The 20,263-nt window shown below is 34.8% G+C and overlaps 1 protein-coding gene across 3 annotated transcripts in view; it reads right to left on the bottom strand.

Moving 5' to 3' along the window:
- Positions 1-20,263, bottom strand: part of LOC106074983 (fatty acid-binding protein, heart-like) — an 80,019-nt gene that overhangs the window by 33,682 nt on the left and 26,074 nt on the right. The gene's annotated exons all lie outside the window — the stretch shown is intronic.

Genomic DNA, 20,263 nt, shown 5'->3' on the forward strand with positions numbered 1-20,263 from the left:
TATTTATGTGATGGGAAATATGAAACATATACAATTAATTTAATTATTAAACACTTTCTTTGCATTGATATCAATAATGATAATTATTTTTTTTATGCAGATATTCTACTTTTCTTTGTTCTAAGTCTAAACCTTATCAGTAGAATCAGTGCCAAGAGTGACACATAGTCTTCGTGCTGGGTTTAATTACAGCATATCAGTAGCGTTCTGAAATGGGTAATCCAGCAAGCTGTGGTTATCGCTAACGGCATCTGCTCACAGCGCCCCCAGCAACTAATACACTGTCAAAAGCAAACAAACTCAACCGGTACCCAAGGAACAATAACTCTTCTTTATGGAAGTTTAGCAGCGTCCAGAGTTATCTTGTAAAGGTAGTGAGAAGAGGAAGGAAAGGGAGATAAAAAGGTTTGGGGCACTAGGTGTAATGCATTGGGTATCGCGTAGAATTATGTCTAAAGTCTAGTGAGACAAGTATTATATTAGAATGTGTTGTCGTATTATTATATTTAGATTCTAGAGGTAGAAGTATCAAATCTGGTATTTGTAACATAAACCCGGAAAAAATATGGAATAATTCTGAAGTCATTTTCTATTATTATTCATGGAACTGTGTGGAACGTAATTAATTTGCAGATTTACATAAGCACTAAGGAGCCCATTATTTACATCTAGTATTAGAACTAGGGGTGTTCATTAGCTACTGGTCGAGTTTTATGTTCTCTGTACTGTCGTCTTGAGGGTCCCGCATTTGAATCCTATCCGGTGTCATTCCCCTCCTTTCTGGACTAGAATGTAACATTCCCCTCCGTTCTGGACTAGAATGTAACATTCACCTCCGATCTGGACTAGAATGTAACATTCACCTCCGATCTGGACTAGAATGTAACATTCACCTCCGATCTGGACTAGAATGTAACATTCCCCTCCTTTCTGGACTACAATGTAACATTCCCCTCCTTTCTGGACTACAATGTAACATTCCCCTCCGTTCTGGACTACAATGTAACATTCCCCTCCTTTCTGGACTACAATGTAACATTCCCCTCCGTTCTGGACTAGAATGTAACATTCCCCTCCTTTCTGGACTACAATGTAACATTCCCCTCCTTTCTGGACTAGAATGTAACATTCCCCTCCTTTCTGGACTAGAATGTAACATTCCCCTCCAATCTGGACTAGAATGTAACATTCACCTCCAATCTGGACTAGAATGTAACATTCACCTCCGTTCTGGAGTAGAATGTAACATTCACCTCCGATCTGGACTAGAATGTAACATTCACCTCCGATCTGGACTAGAATGTAACATTCACCTCCAATCTGGACTAGAATGTAACATTCCCCTCCGTTCTGGACTAGAATGTAACATTCACCTCCGTTCTGGACTAGAATGTAACATTCACCTCCGATCTGGACTAGAATGTAACATTCACCTCCGTTCTGGACTAGAATGTAACATTCACCTCCGATCTGGACTAGAATGTAACATTCACCTCCGATCTGGACTAGAATGTAACATTCACCTCCGATCTGGACTAGAATGTAACATTCCCCTCCGTTCTGGACTAGAATGTAACATTCACCTCCGATCTGGACTAGAATGTAACATTCCCCTCCGATCTGGACTAGAATGTAACATTCCCCTCCGTTCTGGACTAGAATGTAACATTCACCTCCGTTCTGGACTAGAATGTAACATTCACCTCCGATCTGGACTAGAATGTAACATTCACCTCCGTTCTGGACTAGAATGTAACATTCTTCAATTCCAAAGAAACATCCAAAACATGTAAGAAGAAAAAGAAAACTATGAGTTGAATAAAGGAAGTGGACATTCTGACCAAGCACGTTCTGAATTACCAACATACACACACAAATACACACAGCATAAACAAAAAGTAAGTACCACGTACAACACACACACATATACACACAACATAAAAAAAGTAAGTACCATATACAACACACACAAATACACACACATACAAACGCGAGCAAGCCTCTCAAATATTTTAATAGCTTTTTGATTGTGTTTTCTTGTGTGTGTGGCGGCGAAGGTAGAATGATAGAGATACTTAGAGTGTCAGCATGTTTTAGATTGGACCGAAGCTTGACATCTGTGAACAATTCCCGGATGTCAAGGTATGAACGTATACTTGTGTGCTTATAATGTAGAGTTATATGTAAGCTCTACTCTACAGTATGCTATACAATTTTATTAGAAATATATTCATCGAGTCGCTCTTTGGTATTCCCATCTCTATCACAGCCATTACTGATCAGAATCGCTGTCAATATTACGTCACTAGTCAGAAGTCCAGAAAAGTGACATCATTTCTGTCTATTGGTGTCAGTGCACTTGACCCCACCCACGCTTTATTAAGTTAGAACAAGACACTTATCACATTTAGACGTCTGCCCTTCATCTCCTCCAAGTCTCTTTCTCTTGGGCACGCTGCTAAAATATTTGTGGGGCGGGGAGACAGAAATCTTTTGTAAAAAGTGACCTCACGGCATGATCTTGATGACCTGGAAACTATCATAGCCCTTGACAACCTCGATCGTCTGATTGGAAAACACCCCTCACTGCCCCCAGCCCATTGAAGCCCTTCTATGGACGCCCATTTTCCACAGACTCCAATTTAGCCATAGGAAGTATCGATACTACCCGTCACTGTATGTCAATCATTGATCAGGGAGACCCTTACATAGACCAATTCTCTTTGCTTACCAGATAGTAAGGCACTAACGTTACAGAACGGGGACTTCTGTTATACGTGTAGTGGAGCCAAACACTAGGGCAACGATAAATCTCTTACGAGAAAAGGGGAGGTCGTGTCCATTCACCCCCACCAGGGCGTTAGAATATTACACGCCAAAACGTCCGCGGGACGGAACCTTTATTGCGGTGCAGGCCACAATTTGTCTGGGCCCTGGTCTCTACTAAACATGATTACTACCAGGGTGCGCTCCGGTGCAATGTCAGGCTGATTGAATGGACTCGTCAGTGTCCGCGCTGGCCCGAGGATCCAGTTTGTACAACATTTCAAAAGAAGCAGCCGTTAGGTCCGTCCTCTCCAGACTCTTAAACTGATGAAACCCGAAACTTGCATGTATTTTTTTTTCTGATTCACATGAAGAGAGAGCAATACCGTTGTTGTTGTTGTTACATCTCATTACAATGGTGTCAGTAAGCAATATTACTTTATATAACAATTAACGGTGATAACCTTCATTATTGTAACTACAGATCTATTCACAATTCACATTTAAACCTAAGGGTTCTATATAGCTTAGAAGAGTGTTACATTTTAGGGATCTTTAGTGAAAAAGAGTTCTAGTTGGACCACTTTTGCGACCAATCAAAGTAAAAAAAAAAATGTCATATACTGACAGAGTGTTTGAACATCAATACATATACTCACGTGACACTCCTTATTTTGTTAGGTGTACAAAGTACGTAAGTACGAGACCAGTATATACAGCCACACAGAAACACACACAAATACTAAGTTTTTTTTTAACTCCGTAAATGCTTCTGTTTTTTCTTTGATACAAATATATAAGACAAACAAACATTACCTTATTATACCTTGAACAAACAAACATGATATGTATTAAATTATAATTTTCAACAATAAGTTATTTAATACCTTTTACACCTTAAATACGCATAAATTTAGAAAGCCTTCAGGATAGAAGACTTAAAAGTAAAGTAGCAATTATACACAAAACACTGAAACATAATAGTCAAATACAAAAACAAAATTTGATAAAAATACTCAGAAAGACACAAAGATAAAGGCACATTCCTCGTCCCATATGCTAGGACAAATTTGTACAAATACTCTTTCTTCCCTAGCGTTATTAGAGCATGGAATGGGTTGCCTGAGCTAGCATGGGAAAACCAGTAACTTTGCAGAATTTATGTCATTGCATGACTAAATACGTGACGCGTAGGACGTAATCATCTTCTTTTTTGAAGTAACGTTGTATTATATAAGATAGATAAGATACAAGTGAAACTTTTATTGCATAAGGGACTTTCTGAGTGAAGTTTTGAGAATTATTTTTGTCTATATTAGACTTGTTACATTAGACATTTGTATGGTCTGCTTTTCATTCTACTTGAAGCAATCAAACACAAAAAGAAATGTAAAAAAATGAGGAAGCCAAAGAGAGAACATAGAGAGCTTGAGACAGATTCTGTATAGGATAGAGGAAATAAACAATGTCCAGCACAGCCGAGAGAGAGCTTGAGACAGATTCTGTATGGAATAGAGGAAATAAACAATGTCCAGCACAGCCGAGAGAGAGCTTGAGACAGCTTCTGTATGGAATAGAGGAAATAAACAATGTCCAGCACAGCCGAGAGAGAGCTTGAGACAGATTCTGTATGGAATAGAGGAAATAAACAATGTCCAGCACAGCCGAGAGAGAGCTTGAGACAGATTCTGTATGGAATAGAGGAAATAAACAATGTCCAGCACAGCCGAGACAGCTTGAGACAGATTCTGTATAGGATAGAGGAAATAAACAATGTCCAGCACAGCCGAGAGAGAGCTTGAGACAGATTCTGTATGGAATAGAGGAAATAAACAATGTCCAGCACAGCCGAGACAGCTTGAGACAGATTCTGTATAGGATAGAGGAAATAAACAATGTCCAGCACAGCCGAGACAGCTTGAGACAGATTCTGTATGGAATAGAGAAAATAAACAATGTCCAGCACAGCCGAGACAGCTTGAGACAGATTCTATATGGAATAGAGGAAATAAACAATGTCCGGCACAGCCGAGAGAGAGCTTGAGACAGATTCTGTATGGAATAGAGGAAATAAACAATGTCCAGCACAGCCGAGACAGCTTGAGACAGATTCTGTATGGGATAGAGGAAATAAACAATGTCCAGCACAGCCGAGACAGCTTGAGACAGATTCTGTATGGAATAGAGGAAATAAACAATGTCCAGCACAGCCGAGAGAGAGCTTGAGACAGATTCTGTATGGAATAGAGGAAATAAACAATGTCCAGCACAGCCGAGACAGCTTGAGACAGATTCTGTATGGAATAGAGGAAATAAACAATGTCCAGCACAGCCGAGACAGCTTGAGACAGATTCTGTTTGAAATAGAGGAAATAAACAATTTCCAGCACAGCCGAGACAGCTTGAGACAGATTCTGTTTGAAATAGAGGAAATAAACAATGTCCAGCACAGCCGAGACAGCTTGAGACAGATTCTGTTTGAAATAGAGGAAATAAACAATATCCAGCACAGCCGAGACAGCTTGAGACAGATTCTGTATGGAATAGAGGAAATAAACCATGTCCAGCACAGCCGAGAGAGCTTGAGACAGATTCTGTATGGAATAGAGGAAATAAACAATGTCCAGCACAGCCGAGAGAGCTTGAGACAGATTCTGTATGGAATAGAGGAAATAAACCATGTCCAGCACAGCCGAGACAGCTTGAGACAAATTCTGTATGGAATAGAGGAAATAAACAATGTCCAGCACAGCCGAGACAGCTTGAGACAGATTCTGTATGGAATAGAGGAAATAAACAATGTCCAGCACAGCCGAGACAGCTTGAGACAAATTCTGTATGGAATAGAGGAAATAAACAATGTCCAGCACAGCCGAGAGAGCTTGAGACAGATTCTGTATGGAATAGAGGAAATAAACCATGTCCAGCACAGCCGAGACAGCTTGAGACAGATTCTGTATGGAATAGAGGAAATAAACCATGTCCAGCACAGCCGAGAGAGCTTGAGACAGATTCTGTATGGAATAGAGGAAATAAACAATGTCCAGCACAGCCGAGAGAGCTTGAGACAGATTCTGTATGGAATAGAGGAAATAAACAATGTCCAGCACAGCCGAGACAGCTTGAGACAGATTCTGTATGGAATAGAGGAAATAAACCATGTGCAGCACAGCCGAGAGAGCTTGAGACAGATTCTGTATGGAATAGAGGAAATAAACAATGTCCGGCACAGCCGAGAGAGAGCTTGAGACAGATTCTGTATGGAATAGAGGAAATAAACAATGTCCAGCACAGCCGAGACAGCTTGAGACAGATTCTGTATGGAATAGAGGAAATAAACAATGTCCAGCACAGCCGAGAGAGCTTGAGACAGATTCTGTATGGAATAGAGGAAATAAACAATGTCCAGCACAGCCGAGACAGCTTGAGACAGATTCTGTATGGAATAGAGGAAATAAACAATGTCCGGCACAGCCGAGAGAGAGCTTGAGACAGATTCTGTATGGAATAGAGGAAATAAACAATGTCCAGCACAGCCGAGACAGCTTGAGACAGATTCTGTATGGAATAGAGGAAATAAACAATGTCCAGCACAATGTCAAGGATAAAAACAATGTCAAGGTTTGCAAGCTAATAAATAAAAGTCAGTTTTGCTACATGCGGACATTTTTTGAAATTAGGTTATGCGGTGCTAAAATTTCTGAAATATTTTTATATGTTTTTTAAAACACTTAGTTTCTACTACTTCCTATTCTGTTCAGCTGATACACAGTGCTATAAAACTCCCTCCTAGTTCAAGATCGTAAATCTTCATGTTATCCTGAGTTCCTCTAGTGAGATCAATGTATGACTTTCTTATCGCCTGCAGCTGATCAAAGTTGTGCGTAAGAAAAAAATAACAAAACATTATCGCTCGAATACTTGTTTTTAATCTAAATAAAACGCTTACATCATCGAAAAGTTTCACACAAAAATGTACAAGTTTTTATACAAAGCCTTAGGACAGTGATATCCAACCTAGGACCTTCGGTACATATACGGCTAAGGTGCTATCCTGCCCGCGATATAGTGTTATCTGGCCCTCGATATGGTGTTTTCTGTCCCGCGATATGATTCTATCTGGCCCGCGATATGGTGCCATCTGGTCCTAGACCAATATGGTGTATACTTAATATACAATGTAGTCTTTCCATTATACTATCAAGAATATCAAACGGAAAAGCTTGCTTACTCATCCCTCGTAGGTCAATTTTTTAGGCAGAGATAAACTATCATGGATCTAAAATCTCTATGCCAATGAAGCCAACTGGCGTCAAGTTTGAGTTTGGCAAAATGCAGGTTACGTACCCAATCTTGTACAGGTACCAGGACCATCTACGCAGGGCCGGTCTTAGGCCACTACAACCTATGCAGCCGCAGTGGGCCCCGCACTTTCATAGGCCCCGCGCGATGCGAATTCTAGGTGTAAATTTTTAAATTAAAACATTTAACTTATTATTAAAGTGTTCCTGGAATTCTCCTGAAATTATAAAATATAAGAAAAAGTCATGAAAATGTCCAGAGATTATTAAAATCTTCTGAAAACTGATGCAAATCTTAAAACAGACAAAATTGTCATTTCAATATATGGAAAACGCCAATCCTACTCGCGATTAAAAAAAAGGCATTGTCAGCTTTCAGTTAATAAAAATGTAATAATAAGCCGAATTTTAACCAAAACAAGAACTTAATTTACTTCAATAGTCACTAGCAAATAAATATTGATCTAAATCTAAAACAAAAACAAAAAGCGATATTTTGCTAGTCGATAGTAAGTCTAAAAGACAGATCTGAATGTTTATCGGCTTTTTGTTGGATAACTACTATCTACTGTAGATGGGTTGTAAAGTTAATTTGACAGTGATTTTATACTCACTAAAGTATGAATAAAATGCAAATACGAATTTATTTTTTAATACAAATTATTATCCTTATCACGACTAAAATTTGGCCCCGCGCAATCCGTTTCGCATAGGGCCCCGCAACCTGTAGGACCGGCCCTGCATCTACGCCACTGCTTTCGCTCTTAGACGTCGCCCCTGCAGAAAGCATGTTCCTCTGCATGTAAAGCATGTCTTTTATTGTTTTGTAGGACCTTCTGTCTGAAGGAATATGGGAAATCGATATCATTATCAGCCGGAACTGTTGTCATAGCAGCCATGTTGTTTACACAAGGGGGACTTAAATGTGCGAAGATGTCCTGCGCAGGAAATGGAAGTCTAGACACGTGATCAGCACTAAGCAGAAATATGTCTCACTATATCAACAGATAATGGCGGGAACATGGAACAGAATGCATGTCACGATGACACAAACTCAAGGTTAAATATAGACACAATAGCCAGTAGGAGTAAAATTACACACAAATTTCAGCCCAGAACTACAAATACAATGTCCGACAAAAGACGTATCAACGATTAACAGATATTGTTAATATCCAGAAAAAAAATGGACAACAAATTTAGCAATAACCAAGTTAAATATATATATATATATATACATTGTAAATCTCGCTTCTATGGAGCAAAATGGCATCAATTAATTTCACTCAATCATGTAATCCACTACTAATAGATCACGACTAACAATAATAATTTTGTGTGATTTGAAATTAAGTGTTTTGGTTAGCGCAACTTCATGCATATAGCATGTTCAGATCGCAATGGACCAATCACTTTTGGAGTAAGATCCGGAAGTGAGTTTCCGTGCTGTATTTTCAAAGCTTTGCTCCAGTTTGACTGCTAGCCACAGAGCTGTCCAAGTCATTCTCAAACTAGAAGGTTTTAGAGTCTACAAATCTATAGTCTGACATATTAGCGACCGAATTAACTCTCTACACAAGGCTTACCCTCTATTCACTTCGTAATGATGTAATTATTATCTAATGTTTTAAGTAACAGATACACTTTTAAAACCATTAAATGTAAACATATATATATGTACAGATGTTAAATCTTATCCACTCGTATCTTGACTTAGTGATCTTCTTTTAAAATCTACTATTTATAAGTCCTAAGTCGCATTTGTCAACGTGTTAATCTAGTTGTCCATGCTAATTGGAGGCTTGATTACATCATTGGTTTTCCTAGCTTTTTCTGAAAAATTCAATCACATTTTTTTTATATAAACAAAATAATAAATTAAGTTACGTTTTTACACAAACTCGTAGGTGCCCCCCTTGTGCCGCTGCGAGGTAAAAAATGCAGATCAAAATGCAAGTTTTCCCATTCTTAGCACGACGAGCATGTGGGAGTGAAATAAGATTGACCATAGACCCTTTTGTACATTGGCAGGTCATTTGTGAATTATAATATGAAGGACCCCAAAATAATTGTGACTAAAATCAAAATTTTACTGATCGAGCTGCTTTTATGAGCACGCTAGACAACGTAAAGTTACAGGGCGGTCAGATACAAAATCACGATTTTAAATCTCATCTTTTGGGAGATATAGGCAGTATTTGTTGAGCGACACAGTAATCTCAGCTAATTCATTTGTGTAACTCTTTCAATTTCTACGATACCGTCATTACATTACTTCCCTTACTGTGAACTCTTCAACACGACTTAATGGAAAAGATACGATCGCGACGAGCTCTGTGTGACTTCCAGATTTGGCCAAGTGTGAAAAGAAAAGAGAGACTTTCAAAAAAAAAAAAAAATCTGGGAGTAAGCTGAGTCGGTCTGGTTGAGCATATTCATTATATTTAAGTGACAACACAACGAAGCAGAGAAGGAAAAAAAATGTTTTTTGAAAAATTTCTTCGCACTCTTTAACCGCTGATTGCTTCACCCACACACCTCGGTATGTACACATATACTTACACAAAAACACACATTCACGACTTCAGGTCAAAAATAGAACCTACTTTCGTCCGAAGACAGAAAACAAAAAGATGTAACGGCGCGATAAAAAAAAAAAAGACCTCCCCCGAAAACATGAGTTACATATCGGGCGTCCCCCCTGGAGGCTGCCGCTCATCTGCTCAGCATTAGCTTCCCCCCTCCCAGCTCTGTCTCGCCCACACCTGTGAGCTGATCTTTTTTTTTTTTTTTCGATTCGCTGCTCAAACGTCTTCACGTTATGGTGTAGATTTGAGCCTTGACTCTCTGGTGTGTCTGGTACTGCTGGTGGTCGAGAGAGACTGCCTGCCATAAGTTCCAAACCGATTTTTTTGTTTAAGTTTTTTAATAAACATACATTAATTAAGTGATAAAACGAATTGATTTTGTAAGACTTTTTAATTTTAAAAAGTAGCTTCCTCTCATACAAGCTGTGCAGTTTCTTATATTAAAGCAATCAGACTGTCTGTGCAGTTTCTTATATTAAAGCAATCAGACTGTCTGTGCAGTTTCTTATATTAAAGCAATCAGACTGTCTGTGCAGTTTCTTATATTAAAGTAATCAGACTGTCTGTGCAGTTTCTTATATTAAAGTAATCAGACTGTCTGTAAAGTTTCTTATATTAAAGCAATCAGACTGTCTGTGCAGTTTCTTATATTAAAGCAATCAGACTGTCTGTGCAGTTTCTTATATTAAAGCAATCAGACTGTCTGTGCAGTTTCTTATATTAAAGTAATCAGACTGTCTGTGCAGTTTCTTATATTAAAGTAATCAGACTGTCTGTAAAGTTTCTTATATTAAAGCAATCAGACTGTCTGTGCAGTTTCTTATATTAAAGCAATCAGACTGTCTGTGCAGTTTCTTATATTAAAGCAATCAGACTGTCTGTGCAGTTTCTTATATTAAAGTAATCAGACTGTCTGTGCAGTTTCTTATATTAAACTAATCAGACTGTCTGTAAAGTTTCTTATATTAAAGTAATCAGACTGTCTGTAAAGTTTCTTATATTAAAGTAATCAGACTGTCTGTGCAGTTTCTTATATTAAAGTAATCAGACTGTCTGTACAGTTTCTTATATTAAACTAATCAGACTGTCTGTGCAGTTTCTTATATTAAAGCAATCAGACTGTCTGTGCAGTTTCTTATATTAAACTAATCAGACTGTCTGTAAAGTTTCTTATATTAAAGTAATCAGACTGTCTGTAAAGTTTCTTATATTAAAGTAATCAGACTGTCTGTGCAGTTTCTTATATTAAAGTAATCAGACTGTCTGTACAGTTTCTTATATTAAACTAATCAGACTGTCTGTGCAGTTTCTTATATTAAAGTAATCAGACTGTCTGTGCAGTTTCTTATATTAAAGTAATCAGACTGTCTGTGCAGTTTCTTATATTAAACTAATCAGACTGTCTGTGCAGTTTCTTATATTAAAGTAATCAGACTGTCTGTGCAGTTTCTTATATTAAAGTAATCAGACTGTCTGTGCAGTTTCTTATATTAAACTAATCAGACTGTCTGTGCAGTTTCTTATATTTAAGTAATCAGACTGTCTGTGCAGTTTCTTATATTAAACTAATCAGACTGTCTGTGCAGTTTCTTATATTTAAGTAATCAGACTGTCTGTACAGTTTCTTATATTTAAGTAATCAGACTGTCTGTTAAGTTTCTTATATTAAAGCAATCAGACTGTCTGTTAAGTTTCTTATATTAAAGCAATCAGACTGTCTGTAAAGTTTCTTATATTAAAGTAATCAGACTGTCTGTGCAGTTTCTTATATTAAAGTAATCAGATTGTCTGTACAGTTTCTTATATTAAACTAATCAGACTGTCTGTGCAGTTTCTTATATTAAAGTAATCAGACTGTCTGTACAGTTTCTTATATTAAACTAATCAGACTGTCTGTGCAGTTTCTTATATTAAAGTAATCAGACTGTCTGTACAGTTTCTTATATTAAACTAATCAGACTGTCTGTGCAGTTTCTTATATTAAAGTAATCAGACTGTCTGTACAGTTTCTTATATTTAAGTAATCAGACTGTCTGTGCAGTTTCTTATATTAAAGCAATCAGACTGTCTGTGCAGTTTCTTATATTAAAGCAATCAGACTGTAAAGTTTCTTATATTAAACTAATCAGACTGTCTGTAAAGTTTCTTATATTAAAGCAATCAGACTGTCTGTAAAGTTTCTTATATTTAAGTAATCAGACTGTCTGTTAAGTTTCTTATATTAAAGCAATCAGACTGTCTGTTAAGTTTCTTATATTAAAGCAATCAGACTGTCTGTAAAGTTTCTTATATTAAAGTAATCAGACTGTCTGTAAAGTTTCTTATATTAAAGTAATCAGACTGTCTGTAAAGTTTCTTATATTAAAGCAATCAGACTGTCTGTAAAGTTTCTTATATTAAACTAATCAGACTGTCTGTAAAGTTTCTTATATTAAACTAATCAGACTGTCTGTAAAGTTTCTTATATTTAAGTAATCAGACTGTCTGTAAAGTTTCTTATATTAAACTAATCAGACTGTTTGTAAAGTTTCTTATATTTAAGTAATCAGACTGTCTGTAAAGTTTCTTATATTAAACTAATCAGACTGTCTGTAAAGTTTCTTATATTTAAGTAATCAGACTGTCTGTAAAGTTTCTTATATTAAACTAATCAGACTGTCTGTTAAGTTTCTTATATTAAACTAATCAGACTGTCTGTAAAGTTTCTTATATTAAACTAATCAGACTGTCTGTGCAGTTTCTTATATTAAAGCAATCAGACTGTCTGTACAGTTTCTTATATTTAAGTAATCAGACTGTCTGTGCAGTTTCTTATATTAAAGCAATCAGACTGTCTGTGCAGTTTCTTATATTAAAGCAATCAGACTGTCTGTAAAGTTTCTTATATTAAACTAATCAGACTGTCTGTAAAGTTTCTTATATTAAAGCAATCAGACTGTCTGTAAAGTTTCTTATATTTAAGTAATCAGACTGTCTGTTAAGTTTCTTATATTAAAGCAATCAGACTGTCTGTTAAGTTTCTTATATTAAAGCAATCAGACTGTCTGTAAAGTTTCTTATATTAAAGTAATCAGACTGTCTGTAAAGTTTCTTATATTTAAGTAATCAGACTGTCTGTTAAGTTTCTTATATTAAAGCAATCAGACTGTCTGTTAAGTTTCTTATATTAAAGCAATCAGACTGTCTGTAAAGTTTCTTATATTAAAGTAATCAGACTGTCTGTAAAGTTTCTTATATTAAAGTAATCAGACTGTCTGTAAAGTTTCTTATATTAAAGCAATCAGACTGTCTGTAAAGTTTCTTATATTAAACTAATCAGACTGTCTGTAAAGTTTCTTATATTAAACTAATCAGACTGTCTGTAAAGTTTCTTATATTTAAGTAATCAGACTGTCTGTAAAGTTTCTTATATTAAACTAATCAGACTGTTTGTAAAGTTTCTTATATTTAAGTAATCAGACTGTCTGTAAAGTTTCTTATATTAAACTAATCAGACTGTCTGTAAAGTTTCTTATATTTAAGTAATCAGACTGTCTGTTAAGTTTCTTATATTAAAGCAATCAGACTGTCTGTTAAGTTTCTTATATTAAAGCAATCAGACTGTCTGTAAAGTTTCTTATATTAAAGTAATCAGACTGTCTGTAAAGTTTCTTATATTAAAGTAATCAGACTGTCTGTAAAGTTTCTTATATTAAAGCAATCAGACTGTCTGTAAAGTTTCTTATATTAAACTAATCAGACTGTCTGTAAAGTTTCTTATATTAAACTAATCAGACTGTCTGTAAAGTTTCTTATATTTAAGTAATCAGACTGTCTGTGCAGTTTCTTATATTTAAGTAATCAGACTGTCTGTGCAGTTTCTTATATTAAACTAATCAGACTGTCTGTGCAGTTTCTTATATTTAAGTAATCAGACTGTCTGTACAGTTTCTTATATTTAAGTAATCAGACTGTCTGTGCAGTTTCTTATATTTAAGTAATCAGACTGTCTGTGCAGTTTCTTATATTAAACTAATCAGACTGTCTGTGCAGTTTCTTATATTTAAGTAATCAGACTGTTTGTAAAGTTTCTTATATTTAAGTAATCAGACTGTCTGTAAAGTTTCTTATATTAAACTAATCAGACTGTCTGTAAAGTTTCTTATATTTAAGTAATCAGACTGTCTGTAAAGTTTCTTATATTAAACTAATCAGACTGTCTGTTAAGTTTCTTATATTAAACTAATCAGACTGTCTGTAAAGTTTCTTATATTAAACTAATCAGACTGTCTGTGCAGTTTCTTATATTAAAGCAATCAGACTGTCTGTACAGTTTCTTATATTTAAGTAATCAGACTGTCTGTGCAGTTTCTTATATTAAAGCAATCAGACTGTCTGTGCAGTTTCTTATATTAAAGCAATCAGACTGTCTGTTAAGTTTCTTATATTAAAGCAATCAGACTGTCTGTTAAGTTTCTTATATTAAAGCAATCAGACTGTCTGTGCAGTTTCTTATATTAAAGTAATCAGACTGTCTGTGCAGTTTCTTATATTAAACTAATCAGACTGTCTGTAAAGTTTCTTATATTAAAGTAATCAGACTGTCTGTAAAGTTTCTTATATTAAAGTAATCAGACTGTCTGTGCAGTTTCTTATATTAAAGTAATCAGACTGTCTGTACAGTTTCTTATATTAAACTAATCAGACTGTCTGTGCAGTTTCTTATATTAAAGTAATCAGACTGTCTGTGCAGTTTCTTATATTAAAGTAATCAGACTGTCTGTGCAGTTTCTTATATTAAACTAATCAGACTGTCTGTGCAGTTTCTTATATTTAAGTAATCAGACTGTCTGTGCAGTTTCTTATATTAAACTAATCAGACTGTCTGTGCAGTTTCTTATATTAAACTAATCAGACTGTCTGTGCAGTTTCTTATATTAAACTAATCAGACTGTCTGTGCAGTTTCTTATATTAAAGCAATCAGACTGTCTGTGCAGTTTCTTATATTAAACTAATCAGACTGTCTGTGCAGTTTCTTATATTTAAGTAATCAGACTGTCTGTGCAGTTTCTTATATTAAACTAATCAGACTGTCTGTGCAGTTTCTTATATTTAAGTAATCAGACTGTCTGTACAGTTTCTTATATTTAAGTAATCAGACTGTCTGTACAGTTTCTTATATTTAAGTAATCAGACTGTCTGTTAAGTTTCTTATATTAAAGCAATCAGACTGTCTGTTAAGTTTCTTATATTAAAGCAATCAGACTGTCTGTGCAGTTTCTTATATTAAACTAATCAGACTGTCTGTAAAGTTTCTTATAATAAAGTAATCAGACTGTCTGTAAAGTTTCTTATATTAAAGTAATCAGACTGTCTGTGCAGTTTCTTATATTAAAGTAATCAGACTGTCTGTACAGTTTCTTATATTAAACTAATCAGACTGTCTGTGCAGTTTCTTATATTAAAGTAATCAGACTGTCTGTGCAGTTTCTTATATTAAAGTAATCAGACTGTCTGTGCAGTTTCTTATATTAAACTAATCAGACTGTCTGTGCAGTTTCTTATATTAAACTAATCAGACTGTCTGTGCAGTTTCTTATATTAAAGTAATCAGACTGTCTGTGCAGTTTCTTATATTAAACTAATCAGACTGTCTGTGCAGTTTCTTATATTTAAGTAATCAGACTGTCTGTGCAGTTTCTTATATTAAACTAATCAGACTGTCTGTGCAGTTTCTTATATTTAAGTAATCAGACTGTCTGTACAGTTTCTTATATTTAAGTAATCAGACTGTCTGTTAAGTTTCTTATATTAAAGCAATCAGACTGTCTGTTAAGTTTCTTGTATTAAAGCAATCAGACTGTCTGTAAAGTTTCTTATATTAAAGTAATCAGACTGTCTGTGCAGTTTCTTATATTAAAGTAATCAGATTGTCTGTACAGTTTCTTATATTAAACTAATCAGACTGTCTGTGCAGTTTCTTATATTAAAGTAATCAGACTGTCTGTACAGTTTCTTATATTAAACTAATCAGACTGTCTGTGCAGTTTCTTATATTAAAGTAATCAGACTGTCTGTTTAGTTTCTTATATTAAACTAATCAGACTGTCTGTGCAGTTTCTTATATTAAAGTAATCAGACTGTCTGTACAGTTTCTTATATTTAAGTAATCAGACTGTCTGTGCAGTTTCTTATATTAAAGCAATCAGACTGTCTGTGCAGTTTCTTATATTAAAGCAATCAGACTGTCTGTAAAGTTTCTTATATTAAACTAATCAGACTGTCTGTAAAGTTTCTTATATTAAAGCAATCAGACTGTCTGTAAAGTTTCTTATATTTAAGTAATCAGACTGTCTGTTAAGTTTCTTATATTAAAGCAATCAGACTGTCTGTTAAGTTTCTTATATTAAAGCAATCAGACTGTCTGTAAAGTTTCTTATATTAAAGTAATCAGACTGTCTGTAAAGTTTCTTATATTAAAGTAATCAGACTGTCTGTAAAGTTTCTTATATTAAAGCAATCAGACTGTCTGTAAAGTTTCTTATATTAAACTAATCAGACTGTCTGTAAAGTTTCTTATATTAAACTAATCAGACTGTCTGTAAAGTTTCTTATATTTAAGTAATCAGACTGTCTGTAAAGTTTCTTATATTTAAGTAATCAGACTGTCTGTAAAGTTTCTTATATTAAACTAATCAGACTGTTTGTAAAGTTTCTTATATTTAAGTAATCAGACTGTCTGTAAAGTTTCTTATATTAAACTAATCAGACTGTCTGTAAAGTTTCTTATATTTAAGTAATCAGACTGTCTGTAAAGTTTCTTATATTAAACTAATCAGACTGTCTGTTAAGTTTCTTATATTAAACTAATCAGACTGTCTGTAAAGTTTCTTATATTAAACTAATCAGACTGTCTGTGCAGTTTCTTATATTAAAGCAATCAGACTGTCTGTACAGTTTCTTATATTAAAGTAATCAGACTGTCTGTACAGTTTCTTATATTAAAGCAATCAGACTGTCTGTGCAGTTTCTTATATTAAAGCAATCAGACTGTCTGTGCAGTTTCTTATATTAAAGCAATCAGACTGTCTGTAAAGTTTCTTATATTAAACTAATCAGACTGTCTGTAAAGTTTCTTATATTAAAGCAATCAGACTGTCTGTTAAGTTTCTTATATTAAAGCAATCAGACTGTCTGTTAAGTTTCTTATATTAAAGCAATCAGACTGTCTGTAAAGTTTCTTATATTAAAGTAATCAGACTGTCTGTAAAGTTTCTTATATTAAAGTAATCAGACTGTCTGTAAAGTTTCTTATATTAAAGCAATCAGACTGTCTGTAAAGTTTCTTATATTAAACTAATCAGACTGTCTGTAAAGTTTCTTATATTAAACTAATCAGACTGTCTGTAAAGTTTCTTATATTTAAGTAATCAGACTGTCTGTAAAGTTTCTTATATTTAAGTAATCAGACTGTCTGTAAAGTTTCTTATATTAAACTAATCAGACTGTTTGTAAAGTTTCTTATATTTAAGTAATCAGACTGTCTGTAAAGTTTCTTATATTAAACTAATCAGACTGTCTGTAAAGTTTCTTATATTTAAGTAATCAGACTGTCTGTAAAGTTTCTTATATTAAACTAATCAGACTGTCTGTTAAGTTTCTTATATTAAACTAATCAGACTGTCTGTAAAGTTTCTTATATTAAACTAATCAGACTGTCTGTAAAGTTTCTTATATTAAACTAATCAGACTGTCTGTAAAGTTTCTTATATTAAACTAATCAGACTGTCTGTAAAGTTTCTTATATTAAACTAATCAGACTGTCTGTAAAGTTTCTTATAGTAAACTAATCAGGTTGTCTGTAAAGTTTCTTATATTTAAATAAGCAGACTGTCTGTACAGTTTCTTATAATAAACTAATCAGGTTGTCTGTAAAGTTTCTTATATTAAAGAAGTGATGCCCAACCTAATTCGACCTGCGGGTCATTTTAATTTCCGACACTCGTGTTGCGGGCCACATGAATGAAAACGTAGGTCTACAAAAACGATAGACTTGAAACCCGTAGATCCTGTGCTTAATTAATTAATGGGATATTTGAAATGTATATTTTTTCCCCGCCTCAGAAGATAGTTTCATTTCAGTACTAAAAATATCAGCAACATTGGGCTTCATCTCTGTACTTAGAATATGTGCTCGTTTTACAACCGAGTCATTTTCCTTTCTCTTTTTGGTAAAATATTCCCATCAATCCTCCAATTTCTAGGCTTAGTTTAACAAATTTTTATTCGCGGATCAAACCAAGAATGGCGTCATATTTGTTTTATAATGTTTATATGTTTTTTTTGTTGTTTTTTTTAAATAGCCACATTTTCTTTATAAAACAAATATGTTGGCTTATTATCATGTTCCACAAAAAAGTAAAGAACCATTCACTTTTCCTGGTTGAAAAAGTACATTCCACACTCAAATACCTATTTCATAAACCCACAAATGTTAAATGTCATGGCACCAATAAATCAGGAGAAAAAATGAGGGCTCCAAGCCCCTAACGTAAGTACAGATACATTTTTGCACCTTGTAATTCTTTTTTTTTTTTCTTTGGAAAAAGGGGGGATTTTCTACACTTTGTGCCTTTCGGCGGGCCGGATGGAATCACGTCGTTGGCCGGATCTGGCCCGCGGGCCGTACTTTGGGCATCACTGTATTAAAGCAATCAGACTGTCTGTAAAGTTTCTTATATTAAACTAATCAGAATGTCTGTTAAGTTTCTTATATTAAAGTAATCAGACTGTTTGTAAAGTTTCTTATATTAAACTAATCAGACTGTCTGTTAAGTTTCTTATATTAAAGTAATCAGGATGTGTGTAAAGTTTCTTATATTAAACTAATCAGACTCTGTAAAGTTTCTTATATTAAAGTAATCAGACTGTCTGTTAAGTTTCTTATATTAAAGTAATCAGACTGTTTGTAAAGTTTCTTATATTAAACTAATCAGACTGTCTGTTAAGTTTCTTATATTAAAGTAATCAGGATGTCTGTAAAGTTTCTTATATTAAACTAATCAGACTGTCTGTTAAGTTTCTTATATTAAAGTAATCAGACTGTTTGTAAAGTTTCTTATATTAAACTAATCAGACTGTCTGTACAGTTTCTTATATTAAACTAATCAGACTGTCTGTACAGTTTCTTATATTAAAGTAATCAGACTGTCTGTAAAGTTTCTTATATTAAACTAATCAGACTGTCTGTATTGTTTCTTATATCATCAGCGGCCGAGGTCTTGACCCAATGCTTGCTCTACCCACCTTCTGCAGTCTCTACTTAATAATTCGTTGTTTTTATGCGTTGTCTCCAAAGATGGGAAGTCGATGCTTAGACCTCGTGACTCCTCGCCCGAGTGTTAGTGAACTCAGTGTCACCGTGTACCGAGGAAAAACAATGGCTTGCACATACGTATAGGTCGAGAGAAGATGGCGGCATCTGGATTCGAACCTCAGGCTAAAGTGTCAATAGTTGACAGCCAATTTCGTCGGTAATAAATATGAAAAGACTGACTTCTTACATACTTGATGTCCACCTTATCAAATCAAAAGCACGCGTTAGGGCGTGGGATCAACTCTGCGTAGTGTTCTATAGGACTAGCCAAGTGAAGATTTTCAAACATGGCCGACAAACTATAAATAGCTGGATTGTTGGTGTATCCGGTAAAGGAAGTCTTGAGAAACTAGGTTTGGATGAAATGGTCATGTACTCATTAGTGTCGTGCAGATTTAACCAAACTCTTTTGTTTGTAGACTTTCACTCTAGGACTTTGAAATGAGTGACAAACAGACAAAGATCACACCACAAACAAACAGATTAGAGACAGGATTAGTACAGTGATTGGACCCCACGATAACCTACTAACTAATGTCAAAAAAACTCAAACTAAAACTCTATGGCCATATTACAAGGTCATCAAGGCTAGCAACAACCTTAAAAACCTAAAACTTATGTACATAAGTGACTCATTAACATATGTGACTCATATACGTATGTGACTCATATGAATATGTGACTTATATGTCAGTCATACTTGCAAGCAGTTCTATGTCTTCTCTAAGACAAACTTGTTCATGACATTATGGTAGGCCCAATGTTGCCTAGAACGGCCGAACAGATAAAATGTGTAATAGCAGAGACAATGAGCATCAACTGATAAGCAGCAGGAATGACAAGACACGCCATTGTTTTGTTTCCTTTATTATGACCAAATTGTTAATCCAAGATCTGACAGTCCTCAGTCTAAGGTCTTCGTTAATGAATGTGTTGAAATGATTGGATTGAAAGAGAATCTAAGATCATTATAAGCAACATCCAAGACTGCGTTCCGGTTGTTAGAGGCACCTCTATAATAAAGCAGAGACTCTTTGTAGCCTGAGGCCTCTATTCGTGTTTGAGACACACAGAATGTGTTCGTTGGCCGAGGGGTCTAATTATTGATTGAGTTTTAATGAGAGTACTCAGATGTTCTCAAAATGATGAGAAAGTGAGAAACAGAGAAAGAGAGAGAGAAAAAAAGAGAAAGAGAGAGAGAGAGGTCTTTTATTCTCAGTATATAAAAGAAAAACGCAACATAATTTTTAGA

This window comes from Biomphalaria glabrata, chromosome 9, assembly GCF_947242115.1.
Source record: "Biomphalaria glabrata chromosome 9, xgBioGlab47.1, whole genome shotgun sequence".
NCBI classification, from domain to species: Eukaryota; Metazoa; Mollusca; class Gastropoda; family Planorbidae; genus Biomphalaria; species Biomphalaria glabrata.